Below are 14,568 nucleotides of genomic sequence, written 5' to 3'. Positions count from 1 at the left end.
TGGACCCGCAGGCACTATCTGCGGGATAAATGTCCACCCCGGGATAAATGTCAGGTGTAGATTAGGCATCTGAGAGGTCTAAAGTCCAATCCAGAATGTCTCCTTTTCTCTCAGGGCCTTCAGAATCCATTCATTGGAGTTTCGTGACAATTGTTCAAGTCTTGAGCCTCAAGGAACAGCCTGCTATGGGGCTCCTTCCAAGTACTTTTGATGATGTGCAAGCTCAGTCTAATAAAAATGCTGGCCGTCCTCCAAGTCCTCACGCCTTGCAATGAATTTAAATTCTCCCAGCCCTTTAATGCAAAATATCCAAACGATCATTGATTAGGGTTCTTTCTTTCTTTCTGAATGGATGCTTTACCCAGCACATTAAAACTAATTTAAAACCCTTTGAAAAATTCCAGCATTAACTCCCTTTGAAACGGTTCAGGTTTAACTGTCAATTTTAATACAAAGGCTTGAGTCAACTTTCAAAAAATAGAATCATGGATGTTTACAGCACCACTCAGGGTTTATCAGGAAAGACAACAGGTGTATGTCACTAATTTCGGGAGAACCAGTACCTTGAATCTCAAGTGACACTTAAAGTATGAATCCCAGAAATAAATTTCCCCTTCCAGAATAAATTGCTATAATGCTATACTAGCCAATAAAAGCTCTACAGTAGTGAATAAAATTGGAGACCCATGACATCTGTCGAAATTGGGGAGGGGCTTCCATCAGCTACCCCCTTCCAAAGCACTAGGAAATGGTGATTAAGTCCAAGGTCACGTTCCATCTGGTCCATTCCATGACTGACTATTCTATGACACAGTCATTTTTAGGGTAACTAGAAATTCTATCTCTTTCTCATGACCAGAACATGCATCAATCCAGATGATGTGAGGGTAATTGAAGTCACCCATTACTTCAATTAGTGAGCAGGTAGGTTGATAAGAGAGGAAGTGATACGTCGGGAATCCGGGATCAAAGCCATTGAGAGCATTTAAAGGTAATCGTCAACGCTTGGAATTGTGCCCAGAAGCAAAGTGGCAACCGGTGTAGTGCACAGGATAGATGTCTTGTGGTCTGATGGCTTGGCGTCTACTAGCATCTTTTCTGCAGCATTCTGGGCTGGCGGGAACTTCAGAAGACTCTTCAAAGGTAGCCCTGTGTACAGCACCGTGCAGAAAACCAATGTGTTCCCTTCATTACTGTAGCCAGGTCTGCCTTCCTTATAAAATGGCCACATACATTGCCACCCACCCCCAACAAAGGATATATAGCAGTAGGTGGGGAAAAAGGACAAAAGAAAATCACAATTTCCATATGCTAAATGATATGTATTGAGGAAAATGTGAAGATAATTACTCCGGTTTAAATAGAAATAGATTACCATAGTAAAGAAGGCTGTAACCAGGTGCCCTCCTGTGGGCCCACTTCATCTGTTGTTTAGGTGCCAACTGTTGATGGGCAATTTTATTTTATTTTATTATTGCATTTATATCCCACCTTTTTTCCTCCTCAAGGAGCCCAAGGCGGCATACATAATCCTCCTCCTCTCCATTTCATCCTCATAATAACAACCTACCAGCGAGGTAGGTTGAGCTGAGAGTCTTTGACTGGCCCAAAATCACCCAGTGAGCTTCCATGGCCGAGTGGAGACTAGAACCTGGATCTCCCTCGAGGAGGCGAGATGAAGCCGGGACGGGTGCCCACACCTCCCGCGGTCTTGGGACGATCCCGAGACCTCAGGAAGAATCAGGTTAAAAGCCATCCTATTTATCCTGGGGAAATGGAGGGATCATCCTTCTCTGCCCCCGGGATCCCCTGTGTGTCATGTGGACTAGTGTAGTGCAATAATAAAATAAAATAAAATAAAATAAAATGCCCTCAGATGACATTGTGCCTGTCCTGCAGCTACCCCGCCTCTTCCCCTCCCTTTTTCGTGTTTTCCTAGAGGGGAAAGTCTGGATTATTTTCCCCAAACAGAATTAAAGGGCCCTTAGCCCCCGTGTAATACCATCCCCTCGCTATTTCCTTTGTTGGGGGCGTGTCCTTTGAAGGGAGAGCTTGCTGACGAAAGGGGAGGGCGTGGCAGTTCTCCTTCTCCAGCTCCGTGTCAAACCAACGGACTTGTGCTGAGATGGTTGTATGGACTTTTATTGCTCCAACCCCACTCTCATTGTCCGCAGAAATGGAGCCCAGCAGATGGTAAATCGCTAGACAACAAAGCCAGACCGATGGGGGAGGGGGAGGAGCCCATGCCCATCAGAGTACCACAACCAATGAACTGGAGGCAGATGGAGAAGGGGCAGGGCAGGGCGGAGTGGAAGAGCAAGCAAGCAAATGGGAGGTTTCATTGGTATAGCACAATACCACAAACCCACGTGAAAGGGGCCATTAGTTTAACACGCTAATGAAACGGAACTAGAAATCGCAGAGGCAAACCAGGGGGAAAAGTAGGTGTGATGAAACCCTATGAGCTTTCCAGCAACATGGCAACCAAGGATGTCAGAACACAGTTAAGTGCCTTATCTTCTCTCGTGCTTATAAATTAATCCTTTCCCTTTTATTTCTTGATTCTCTGCCTCCTCCGTTATTTTCACCCAAGCGTGATCACTCATAAATTCAAGCCTTGTCTTCCTTCCAAGTGAAACTGAAATATCTTTTCTAGTTCAGGAGCAGGGCTGAGAATATGGATGGTCTTTCGAAAGAGGAGAATTGCAAGGAAGTGTGGAAGGGGGTGGATTTATTTATTTATTTATTTTTGCAAAGACTTCTTTCATCTGTATCCCTGTATGTGACGAGTGTGTTCTGTTCCTTTTAATCTAGCTGTATTCTCAGGCCAATTTGCATGACAAGCGTTTCAATCTGACAAGCCCCACGTTAAAAATAGGCTCTTCCACATGGCAAAATGCAGCGTTAGTCTTCCCTGCTATTCTGGGTTTGGAGCAAGCGACTGCTGCGTGGGAAACCGTAGCAAGGCTATGAGTAGTCAACACCGGCATACGTTTCGACATGGATGTAGAACTCTCCATCTAAAGCCGCAGTCCGATGTACATCTGAGTAAAAGTCCATTGTATGTCTGGGGCTTAGTTCTGAAAAAAAATATGCACAGATATTTCTTGCAGCAACCACATAGGGTGTAAATGGAGGCTGTGTGATCCCAAAATAAAAACACAAGCGCTCTATCTAATTCCTCCCATTTCCGATTCTGACTTTTTCCGGAATTTCCTTTCCATTTGTTTACACCGAACCCAAACAACCTAAACAAAAAAATGTCCCAAATGCCCAGTTCATAAATCACATTGCTGTTCACTTATCTCCTAGGCTACAGAGACAGCAGTAAATAATGAAATTAGGTTTCTGTGCCTACAGAAGCAACTAAGGAAGGTCTATGAGACTACGGGGCAATGCAACATCTCTCCCAGGGATTCGGTACCTGCTGCAGGCTATCTTTCACCTGCAAAGTGGGGTGGGTGGGTTCGAAGTCAAAGCAAACGAGATCTAATTCAGCAGGAACTCAAAACATAATGCAAAGATGTGTTTTAGTTCGTGAGGGAGAATGAGCCAAATGAATGAAGCAAGACCACATTGTCCAAAGAGATGGGGATTTTATTTATGGCCTACCAAAGTGAAGGGGGGGGGAGGCACAATCCAAACTTATCTCTTTTTATTTATGATCTCAAGTTGCTGTTCTTTGCTTTTTAAAAATGCTTTGAGAGCCACTGCGGTCTACCAGAGAGTCCTATCATCCAGCAATCAGATCTTTACAATAAATCCTGCCACTACTATATATTTTAGGCTTTATAGCTGTTCCTGTTGAAGGGAGATAACTGCCAACTGGATGGGGTGAGCCACCCTAGTATCAGGGATCCTTTTACCGTGATGGGAGATGCTATGGTTATCTTCTAGACCTGGTGGGTGTCCACACTGGGCAGATGTTGTGGGTTCCTGGTTCTCGCCCCAGCAGATAATTCAATAATATGAAAGAGGGCTTGGCTTGGATGGAACGCAGCTGCCCCTTCCACATACAATGGGTTGACATGAGACAGAAAAAACATCTTGAGCCAACCTTAGGACCTGCTCAGTGGTGGCACCCAGTCTTCTAGGATTCTCTGCCCAGATTGTCTCACTGGGCCAGGTAACTTGTGGGTTTTAGGAAGGTAGTGAAAGCTGTTCTTTTCCAGTGGGCTTTTGCCTTATGAAATGCTGAACAGCCTAACAGTTTTCTGGGGTTTGGTTGTGATGCTCAGTGCAGCAATGATGTGATGCTTGTGGTGTTTAACCCAAAATGAGCTGTGGGGTTGTTGTTTTTGTTATTCTTCTTTTACTAATTGCATTTGAACAGCTTTATTGTAAGCTGCTTCAGGTACTTTCCAGCTGATGTGGAATATAAATAGAATGAATAAAATAAAATTAGATGATCTTCTCTCAATGGTGACGATAGATAGATAGATGTGAGTGAGTTTTGCTACAAATTGCCAGCCATACCCACCTCCAAGAGACTCCCTTACTGATCCACACCCCACCTAGATATGAGTGAGTTTTGCTACAAAATGTTGTGGTGTATCCTCATCTCTGATGCCAGCCTACCCACCTCCAAGAGACTCCCTTACTGATCCCCACCCCACCTAGATATGAGTGAGTTTTGCTGCAAAATGTTGCACTGTATCCTCACCTCCGATGCCAGCCATACCCACCTCCAAGTGACTCCCTTACTGATCCCCACCTCACCTAGTTTTCTATTTTTCTTTTTCAATTGACATGCCAAGCCATGGCTACTGAGCATGCTCAGTCCTCATGGGTTGTTTCGGCACTTATGTAATTATTTTGCTACATTAGGTTTTCTTTCCTTTTTCAAAGATTTTTCCCCCAAGTTAAACCTCTGCAAACCTCGTGATTCCCACGAGCTGGCTGATAACTCCCTTTTGTTTCTCAGTGGCTCCATTTCGGCTCCGTAACTTGCCATCGACACTCAATACCCGCATTCACTGCAAGTGGAAGTAATATTTTATATACGTACAGTCAGGTGCATGCAGAAGGGGAGAGAGAATGGCCTGGTCAGGCCCGGCACTACCATAGAGGCAACTCAGGCGGCGGCCTAGAGCGCCAAGCAAACGAGGGCGCCGAACGGTGCACCCGGAAGCTGCTCTCCTAGATGCAGAGCAGCTTTCGGGCACGCTGTTCCGAAGCCGCCACCCCGGCCACCCCCCAACCCCAGCTTCCTGGCTTCGAAGCCAACGCCCGGCTGGAAGCCGCTCCTGGCTTCGAATCCAGGACTCTGGGGTTGGAGGCAGAGGCTTCAGTACGGCGCGCCAGGAAGCCACTTCCGGGCACGCCACTTCAAAGCCTCCGCCCCGCCCCCAAACCCAGCGTCCTGGCTTCAAAGCCGGGAGCGGGCGGGCGGGGTGGAGGCTTCAGAACGCGCCTGCCTAGGGCGCAGTATAGTCTGGCGCCAGCCCTGGGCCTGGTTCAGACAACACGCTAAACCATGCTGCTTAACCACAAAATAGTTAAGGAAATGCATTAACCTTAATGAATTCCCTTAACCATTTTGTGGTTAAGCAGCATGGTTTAGCATGTTGTCTGAATCAGGCCAATGTGTAGTACCACTCAGGGAAGTGTATTTCAATGGGAGGTTTGACCTTTCTCTTCTCGGAGTAAGGATGCAAATTTGTGGACTGCACCCTCTCTGCTCGGGAGTCTCCGAACCCAGGAGCTTCCAAGATTCCTTTGCCTTGCTGGGTGAAGGATGAACAGCAGAGACAATCTCTGCCTCTCCTGCCCTCCAGCCTCTTTTCAAACCTTCTGAGAAGCAGCCAGTGGGTTTTTTATTTAATTTTATTACATTTTTTATATCCCACCTTTTTTCCTCCAAGGAACCCAAGGCGGCGTACATAATCCTCCTCCTCTCCATTTTACCCTCACAACAACAACCCTGTGAGGTAGGTTGGGCTGAGAGTCTGTGACTGGCCCAAAGTCACCCAGTGGGTTTTCATGGCCGAGGAGGGACTAGAACTCGGATCTCCTGACTCCCAGTCCAACACCTTAGCCACTACACCACACTTTCCATGTCAGCTGAAAGGGCCGGGGGTCAGATCTCCAACTCCCCCTTCCCAGGTCAGAGTGTTGTCTCCAACCTCAGAGGGGTTTTCTGAGCCATCCTATTTTCCCTGGGACGCTCGCTCAGGAACCATAGAATTGCTCTCTAAATAAAAGTTTTGACTACAGTGCTAATGTCTTGTAGTGTTTCCTATCGGAAGAAGAACTGTCAACATGGAATTCAAGATGTGGAGAGAAAATTTGTGTTCATGGGAGCCGCCTTTAATCACACAGCACATCTCCCAGAAATTCAGATGGCTGTTTGTGAACCTTGGGGGGGGGGGGGCACGACAAATAAGTTCTTCTTTCTCTTGCTTCTAGTTATATAATATCAGTCATCGTGACCCCCACACCACATAGGGCAGCATAGCTCACTGACATGATCTAGCAAACGAAGTATTGGGTTTAGACCATGGTTCGGATCTCCAATCAACAGTGAATTGTGCTGGGAGGCCTTAGCTAAAGTATTTGGTGTTCAGGATAATTGTGAGGATAAATTGGAAGGACCCCATGAGTGCTTGCTGAGCTCTTTGGAGAAAGGGTGTTTGTGGGTGGAGGGTGAAAATAGGACAGTAAGCTCAGCTACATTTTTGGAGAACTAGAGCAGCCTTCTCCAACCGGTACTGTCCAGGCTGTGAATCACATTATCCCAGCTCAATGGATGCGTTAGAGATCTGATGTTTTTTAGGGTGACCAGATGACCCGGAAAACCCCGGAGACCTCTGGAAATACGGGGATCTCTGGGGCAAATGGGGCTGGCCCCCAATTTACCACAGGAAGGCCCTGGCCTCCAGCCTCGCCTGTTGCCTCTTGTTGCACATCTGGGGCTTTTCTTTGCCGGTGTGTTGGCTCAGATAAAGAAAAGCCCCGGATTGACACGAGGCGAGGGGCGGGGCTGTTTCTGAATGAAACCCAGAGAAGATTCACCACCCCATTGACATCGGAGCCACCAGCCTCCACTGTTGGGGGCGGCAGGGTGGGGAGAGTTCTGTGATTCAGGAAATCCCCAATTCACATTTCAACTCAGCAGTGGTGAACTTACTAGGAGACCTCTGAGCACACACACACACACACCCAACTACCTGTCTGTAATATGGGCTAATAATTCCAGGCCACTGTACTCAGTGCCTTGACTTCCATGATGGAAGAAAGGCAGGATTCAAACGTACCACATAACTACTAAACACACTGTGGTTGTACAGATTACAGGATAATGAATGTGGAGCGTTTAGGCCTAGCAGTGTCCAAAAGTTTTCAGTGCCATGCTACGCATGTCTGCTCTAAAGTAACTCCAGTGGGACTTAGCCCCAGGTTAAGCCTGTATAGCTAGGGTGGCCATATGGAAAGGAGGACAGGACTCCTGCATCTTTAACAGTTGTATAGAAAAGGGAATTTCAGCAGGTGTCACTTGTATGCATGCAGCACCTGGTGAAATTCCCTTGTCATCACCACAGTTAAAGCTGCAGGAGCCCTGCCCTGTTAACTAGATACAAAAGAGGGCAGGGCTCCTGCAGCTTTAACTGTTGTGATGAAGGAATTTCACCAGGTGCTCCATGAATATAAATGATACCTTTTCTATACAACTGTTAAAGATTCAGGAGCCCTGTCCTCATCTCCATAGGGTCACCTTGATGAGGTGGGGACCCACATTGGCCTCCCTACCCTCTGCAGAACCCACCATGGGTCATATCCTTCCCTTCCACCACCGGAAGCAGCCACGCCACCACTGCAAGTGGCCATACAGGCAAATTCCCAGTGGTTCTGCTGGTAAACATGAGGAAACACTCTTGCCCACACTCTTAGCTCCATCAGATGAGCGTTTTATTGCACACTCATTACTGGGCACTTACGGATTTTCATGGGTCCCTCTCGCAATGTTGTCTGCCTCCCACCCACCTCCCACCCCTTCTAGCCTTCTTTGTGTGATAAAAACACCCCCCACTAAGTCTTGACGTATTTTTAAAGACGGAAGTTGCCACTGTCTCCTGGAGGGGATCTACACTAGTGTATGAAACGTTGTTTTTACAGTCATTGGACGTTTTGTTTTTGAATGATTTAAAACGTAGCAGTTTTTAAAACGTTTACTTACGTTTTCTCTTTCCGTGGGAATGCATTCCTTTTGACCACACTAAGAAAATAAACCCGTTTGTTCTATTTCCCTGTCTGCCGATTTCCCCTCCCACTTCCTCTTCTCTCTGAGACAATCCTCCACCTACAAACAATCCACCAAGTAGCCTCCCAAAAGTGAAACTGGAAGAGGCTGCAAAAAAGAGGCTTGAAAGAAAAGAAAAAACCGGCTCTAACTTTGGGCGTGGAAATTACATAAACATCCCCCCACCCCAGGAATGCGATTGGCTAATTAAGAAATACAGGAAACCCATTTAATACGATGAAATTGGCCACATCATACCAAATAGAACGACTTATTTGAGAGAAGTTCAAAATAAAAACTGGAGAAAAGACAACAATAAAATGTCACAAACTGAACGTCATGTGGCATAATACTATGAAATGGACACTTAAAAACGATAAGACACGTTCTAACTTGACTAGTGTAGATCCCTCCTGCTGTGTGCAGGAGAAGCAGCCCAATCAAAATGAAGTAATGAGGGACAAACACGCAGGCGGAGAAGCAACAGTAAGCAAACACGATTTTCCCCCGTGTGATGACTCTCTGTTTCCAAAGCAGAATGTAAATTTCTGCAGAGAAATGGGGTGGGTGAAGAATCGCAGTTCCACCAGCCCACAGGGATTTAAGCGAGGTTTTGGCACCCTTCTGATTCTATAATTCCATAAGAGCAGCCTTGCAAGATCAGAGCAAAGGACTGTGCAGCCCAGAACTCTTTTCCCCCCATCTGTGAAGAAATGCAGCACTTCAAAGCCCACAAAGCACTGTCATTATTCATTAAATAATTCCCGACGCATTTTGCTTATCTTCCTCAGGGGACTCTTTCCAATCAATAAAACACAGGCTGGGAATAAAGCCTCTGCGTCCAAAGTGAAAGAAGAGCTCCCGCTATACACTCTGCCTTATCAGAAGGAGATGTAATGACCCAATTCACATGACAGGACCGGATCATTGTGGGTTATTTAACCCATGATGAGCTGCAGCCTGCCACGGCCATTTTGACTGTGCAACCATGAGCCGTGTCATCTGATCCCAGACACTATTTTATGTCTGGGGCTTAGACAGAAAAAAAGTACTACAACTCCCAGCATTCCCCTGCCAGCTGTGCTGGGAATTGTAGGGTTTTTTTTCTGGCTAAAACTCCATAGGATTCCACCCTAAGAAGAGGGGTTCTAGACAACCAATTTTACAAGTGGGTGTTCTTGCAGGTTCAGATATGTGTGGGGAGAGAGACTGTTCAATATGCTGACATATTTCGGTGCATATGAGTGTGCAGCAGGAAGTTCAAATCTTCCCCCAGCTATGAATGTAATAAATGGCTTCAAGTAGGGATGGGCAACTTGGCACCCTCAAGACATTTTGGCCTACAACTCCCATGTTCCATCACCATTTGGCTATGCTGGGTAGGGCCAATGAGAGGTGTCGGCCCCAAAAATATCTGGAGGGCCACAAGTTGACCACCCTTGGCTTCAGGCAATCCACTATTTCTCAGCCTAAGCCCTCCCTTCACCTTCATGATCAAGACAGCAACAGCGTATCTTATGGCCAAACAGGATGTTACACAAACAGTGCCTAAAAAGTCTCCCATCATCTTGGTTTTCTTTTATTGAAAAGCAGCGGGGGTGGGGATTGCAAATGGGAGTTGAAGCATGAGGGGAACGGGCTGCGTAAGCCTTCTTCTTCCTCCTGTTCATCTGGTCAAAAACTTCCACCAGTTTCTTTTCTCCACACAGAAGGAAAGAGGCAGGAACCTGTGTGTTTTTCCCTCCGCCATTTTGAATAAATGATTTCCCACATGATTTTGAACGGTAGTAAGAGGGAGAGGTTCAGCAACCCCTTTCCCCAGCCAGTCACAGCCTCTTCTTTTCGGTTAAAGATAAAAACCCAAACTGCCATTCTGTTTTCACGTGTAATATCTTGTTCCGCCTTTGCTGTAAGGATCACTGAGAGGCGTTGCAAACGAAGCGTTTGAATGCGAAACACGGTTATGCAGGAAAGGCAGGCTTCTGCTACGTTTTCCACTCAGGCCCCAAACTTCTGAATGCAAAGCGTGTTTTGTTGTTCAGAGAACATGGTAACTTGAACAGCCTAAAAATACGAGGCCTGATCTCATGACCAAGGGTGGCCTGCATTCCTCACCTCTGACATAACCTACTGGGAGCGTTCTTGCAGAAATACACAAACAAGTTGTCCTGGCTGCCTTGGCTGGCTGACTAGAGGCGGCTGGCAGATGTGCTTACAGTAAAAGAAGCCCCGTACGAGGCCTCAGTTATTTGAGCTCCTTTTAACGCTCAGCCTAGCACCGCTCTCCTCCTCCTCCTCCGCTACAGCCAAACCGCACAGCCGACTGCAGTTCTCTTTTCCAGGCGAGTGACAGCAGACAAATGCTGTGCACACCCACAAATGCACCCTCCACCCCGGGCAAAGCGTTTCGCCCTTTCCGCCCATCCAGCCCAAATGTAATTCCTGTGCGTGTCGAAGGGAGGAAGGGGGGAAATAGATCCAATGTAAGGAACAGGGAACGGTTTGTTTTGAATCACCCAAGGGTGGGGGGAACCCGACTTCCAGGAGTTCACTTCAAAATGCTGTAGATATTTTTAATCTCTCCAGGCTGTGGGTGGCTGTATTCTTCTAAACAGCTCCCTTGGATTAACAAACCTTTAGTGCGCTGTAACTGCTCAGTTATTCTCACCAAGACTGACTTGCAGCATTACGAACACTGTGCAATTCCTGATGAAAATCAGCTTCTAAGGGGCAGGACGTTCAAAGCTACAGACATAGGATTCATTGTTTGTTTGTGTGTTCCATTTATATCCCGCTTTTTCTCCAAGGAGCCTAAGAGAACGTACATGATCCTCCTCCTCACAACAACCCTGTGAGGTAGCTTTGGCTGAGAGTCAGTGTCCAGCCGAAAGTCACCCAGTGAACTTCATGGCCAAGCGGGAACTACAACCCGGGTCTCTTGAGTTCCAGTCCAACTCTATGGCACGTTAACTGGGTCTGCACAACACACTCCCATTTTTCATATTACAATTCCCCGGTCACAATTCAACAAACAACCCATGGTTCAGCAACAACCCATACTCAACCACAGAGTGTGGTTTAGTGTGTTGTGTGAACAGCCCCACTAGTTTTGTAAGGGAGAACCACATGAGTCAGGTGGATTGTGTGGGATGTCCCCCAGCAACCCCACAGCCCTATCTTGAAGCAAAGGAACAGCTGCAGTCTGCGGAAATAGGGGCTGTCTGGCTGCCACATATAAACATTGAAAGAGCAATGGGCCATCTGGTTAGGGATCCAGATGGAGGTTCATAGCTCAGTGTTAGAGCACCTGCTTTGCATTCAAAAGGTCCTAGATTCAATCCTTGGCATCTTCAGGTAGGACTGGGAAAGAAAGCCTCTGCCTGGAACCTGAAGAGCTGCTGCCAATCAGTGTAGGCAATACTGAACTAGATGGGCCAATGGTCTGATTTGATCTAAGGCAGCTTCTTTGATGGATCTGGGGACCAAACAAACAGGGCATGAAAGCTATATTTCTCTCCCCTTATGGCTTCCAGCACCTCATATTCACAGGAACATCGAAAGCTGTCTTCTATGCATGGAGTCAGTTCCGCAGAGGGAGAGGGAGCAGTAGGCCGGGCTGGCATGGTCAAGGGTTGACATGGTCGGGCACCTGTCAGGGGGCCACACCCCAGCAGGGGCCCATTGAGGAGCCCTCTGAAGTTGCTACTTCTCTTCACCATGGTGAAGAAGGTGAAGAAGGCCTCTCTGAAGCCGTGTCTACTCCAGCCCGATAGTCTGGGATTAGGGAGTGGGGTATGAGCACGGGTTTTCCCAGGGCTAAAGAGGTGTGCTTGCCTGACCTGCCTGGTGCAAATAAGTGTGGCATGAGAAATGGGCATGGAGTCACACCGCGTGGCTGTTGAGTTATGGCTTTAGAAGCTGTTTAGTGATTGCACAGACTGGGTTTCTGGCACATAACCTTTTGTGTTAAGTCTCTGTCTGGGCCCTACAGAGACTAGCAGAGATTACAGCGGTTCTCAGCCAAGTCAGCAAAGACGTGAATTAAGACAGAGATTTATGTAGGTTAAAATAAACCTTTTTACTGGCAAATAAATATATAATTTAGTTATGGCATTACAGATACAAATACTTAAAAACGGTCAGTCAATACAGCTCACATGAGGGACATGGAAGTTATACATGCACTTGAAAATACATTTACTTTTATAGATAACCTGTACAATGATGCAACTCCTTGCAACCCTTAATTGAAGACAATCAGTTAGACAATTATTCAATTATGACACTCAATGTCCAGGTGTAGAGTTGACCTTTAAGTTTCTGCTGAGTCTTCTGTTTCTCCAGATCCTCAGCAATTAACAAATCAATGGAAAACATAACCAGGATCCATTCCAGGATCCAACAGTGGCTCTGTGCCCATCAGGGGAGGGGGTGGCAGCAATTTTGCCACCCCTGGGATGGCAGGGAGGGGTTTGGGAGGCGGTTTCGGGTTTGTTTGTTTTTAAAAAATATATTTTTGATGGAGCTGGGCCTTGCTCTTGTGCGACTAGCTTCGCTGCCTCAAAAAAAAATGGTGCCCGCACTGGACGTGGTGCAGGCGTGTGGACCCAAGGGGGAGGATCTCAGAACCAGGAAATCCCGAGATCCTCCCCCCACTCCTTCCTGGAAGGCCAGGAGATGTAGAAAGGGCCTGACTGTCGAACAAGCAAGTGAGAAAGAGGAAGAGGAGCAAGAGGAACTGTCAGTAATGATGGTGAGAAGGTGGACTTACTCAGGGAGGGGATGCCTTGAGGGTATTCTTTCCAAGGTCCCTCAGATGTCCATAGGGAGATCACATAGCACAGTTCCTGTGCCCTTCTATATGTACAGAAGAACATTATTTCTTGCATTTATATCCCGCCTTTTTTCCTTCAAGGAACCCAAGGCGTACATAACCCTTCTCTCTATTTCTATCCTCACAACAACAACCCTGTGAGGCAGGTTGGGCTGAGAGGAGGGCAACCAGGATGATCAGGGGTCTGGAAACAAAGCCCTATGAAGAGAGACTGAAAGAACTGGGGCTGTTTAACCTGGAGAAGAGAAGATTGAGGGGAGACATGAGAGCACTCTTCAAATACTTAAAAGGTTGTCACACAGAGGAGGGCCAGGATCTCTTCTTGATCCTCCCAGAGTGCAGGACATGGAATAACGGGCTCAAGTTAAAGGAAGCCAGATTCCAGCTGGACATCAGGAAAAACTTCCTGACTGTTAGAGCAGTACGACAATGGAACCAGTTACCTAGGGAAGTTGTGGGCTCTCCCACACTAGAGGCCTTCAAGAGGCAGCTGGACAACCCTCTGTCAGGGATGCTTTAGGGTGGATTCCTGCATGGAGCAGGGGGTTGGACTCGATGGCCTTGTAGGCCCCTTCCAACTCTGATATTCTATGATTCTATGATTCTGTGACTGGCCCAAAGTCACCCAGTGCATTTCCATGGCTGAGTGGGGACTAGAACCTGGATCTCCCGACTCCCAGTCCAACACTGTAGCCACTACACCACACTGACATCTGTGCAGGGCCTCTGTGAGCTGCCCGACGTTAGAAAATGAACTCTCAGAGTCTCATTTAAGAGATGCCACGAACTTTTTTACCATTCACTGATATGGCTGCTGAGGAAAAGGCAGCCTTGATGAGCTGCCAGATTTTATACAGCTACTTTGCATATTAGGAGAGCTTTTTGGTTTGATCTGCGAGCAAGAGAGTGGAACAGCCTAATGATCCCAGCGTAAAAATAGCTGCTCTGCTTCAAAGTTTCATTATTTATAACATGCTCCCATTTTTCATATTACAATTCCCCCAGCTAAATCAGAGATGACTAGCCTGCTTCGAAGCTCAATTCAAAGTGCTGGGGCCTACTTTGAAAGCCTTAAACAGCTTTGCAGCCAGGGGCCAGTGAAGCAGTGTCTGCTCTGCTCCCATACCAACCTCTCCCTGCTTTAAAAGCTCAATCAAATACAAAGGTTTTCTATATTGCCTCAAAAAAGGCAGTGTTGGTGCCAGGCAGGCCGCCCAGGAGAGGGCATCCTTTAGCAGTGCCACAGCTGGAAACGTTATCTGCCCAGTTGCCACCTTCTTCATTGTCATGGAACAGGACCCTGAACTCATATCTTCAGAGGGTTCTGATATCTTGTCCTCATAACAAGAGGCCCCAGGAGATTCAGCTACAGAAAGGCATCACAAGGGTTCCATCTCCCCAAGACTCAGTTTTCCAGAAAGACTCCAGGGGTTGGCTCCCCTGTGTCAAGAAAAGATCGCATTACCATCCTCAGACTCTAAAGGCTGGAGTCATG

At 47.0% G+C, this 14,568-nt stretch overlaps 1 protein-coding gene across 1 annotated transcript in view; it reads left to right on the top strand.

The window, feature by feature from the left end:
- The first annotated feature begins 458 nt into the window (after window positions 1–458).
- The window catches only part of CTDSPL (CTD small phosphatase like), a 214,356-nt gene continuing 200,246 nt past the window's right edge, over window positions 459–14,568 (top strand). The window contains exon 1 of the mRNA XM_063126640.1: window positions 459–462. The gene's annotated coding sequence lies outside the window, so the exon portion shown is untranslated. The remainder of the gene's footprint in view (window positions 463–14,568) is intronic.

Source organism: Elgaria multicarinata, chromosome 1 (genome assembly GCF_023053635.1).
Source record: "Elgaria multicarinata webbii isolate HBS135686 ecotype San Diego chromosome 1, rElgMul1.1.pri, whole genome shotgun sequence".
Classification (NCBI taxonomy): domain Eukaryota; kingdom Metazoa; phylum Chordata; class Lepidosauria; order Squamata; family Anguidae; genus Elgaria; species Elgaria multicarinata.
The sequence above is the reverse complement of the archived record's forward strand: the minus strand, read 5'-3'. Positions and strand labels throughout refer to the sequence as shown.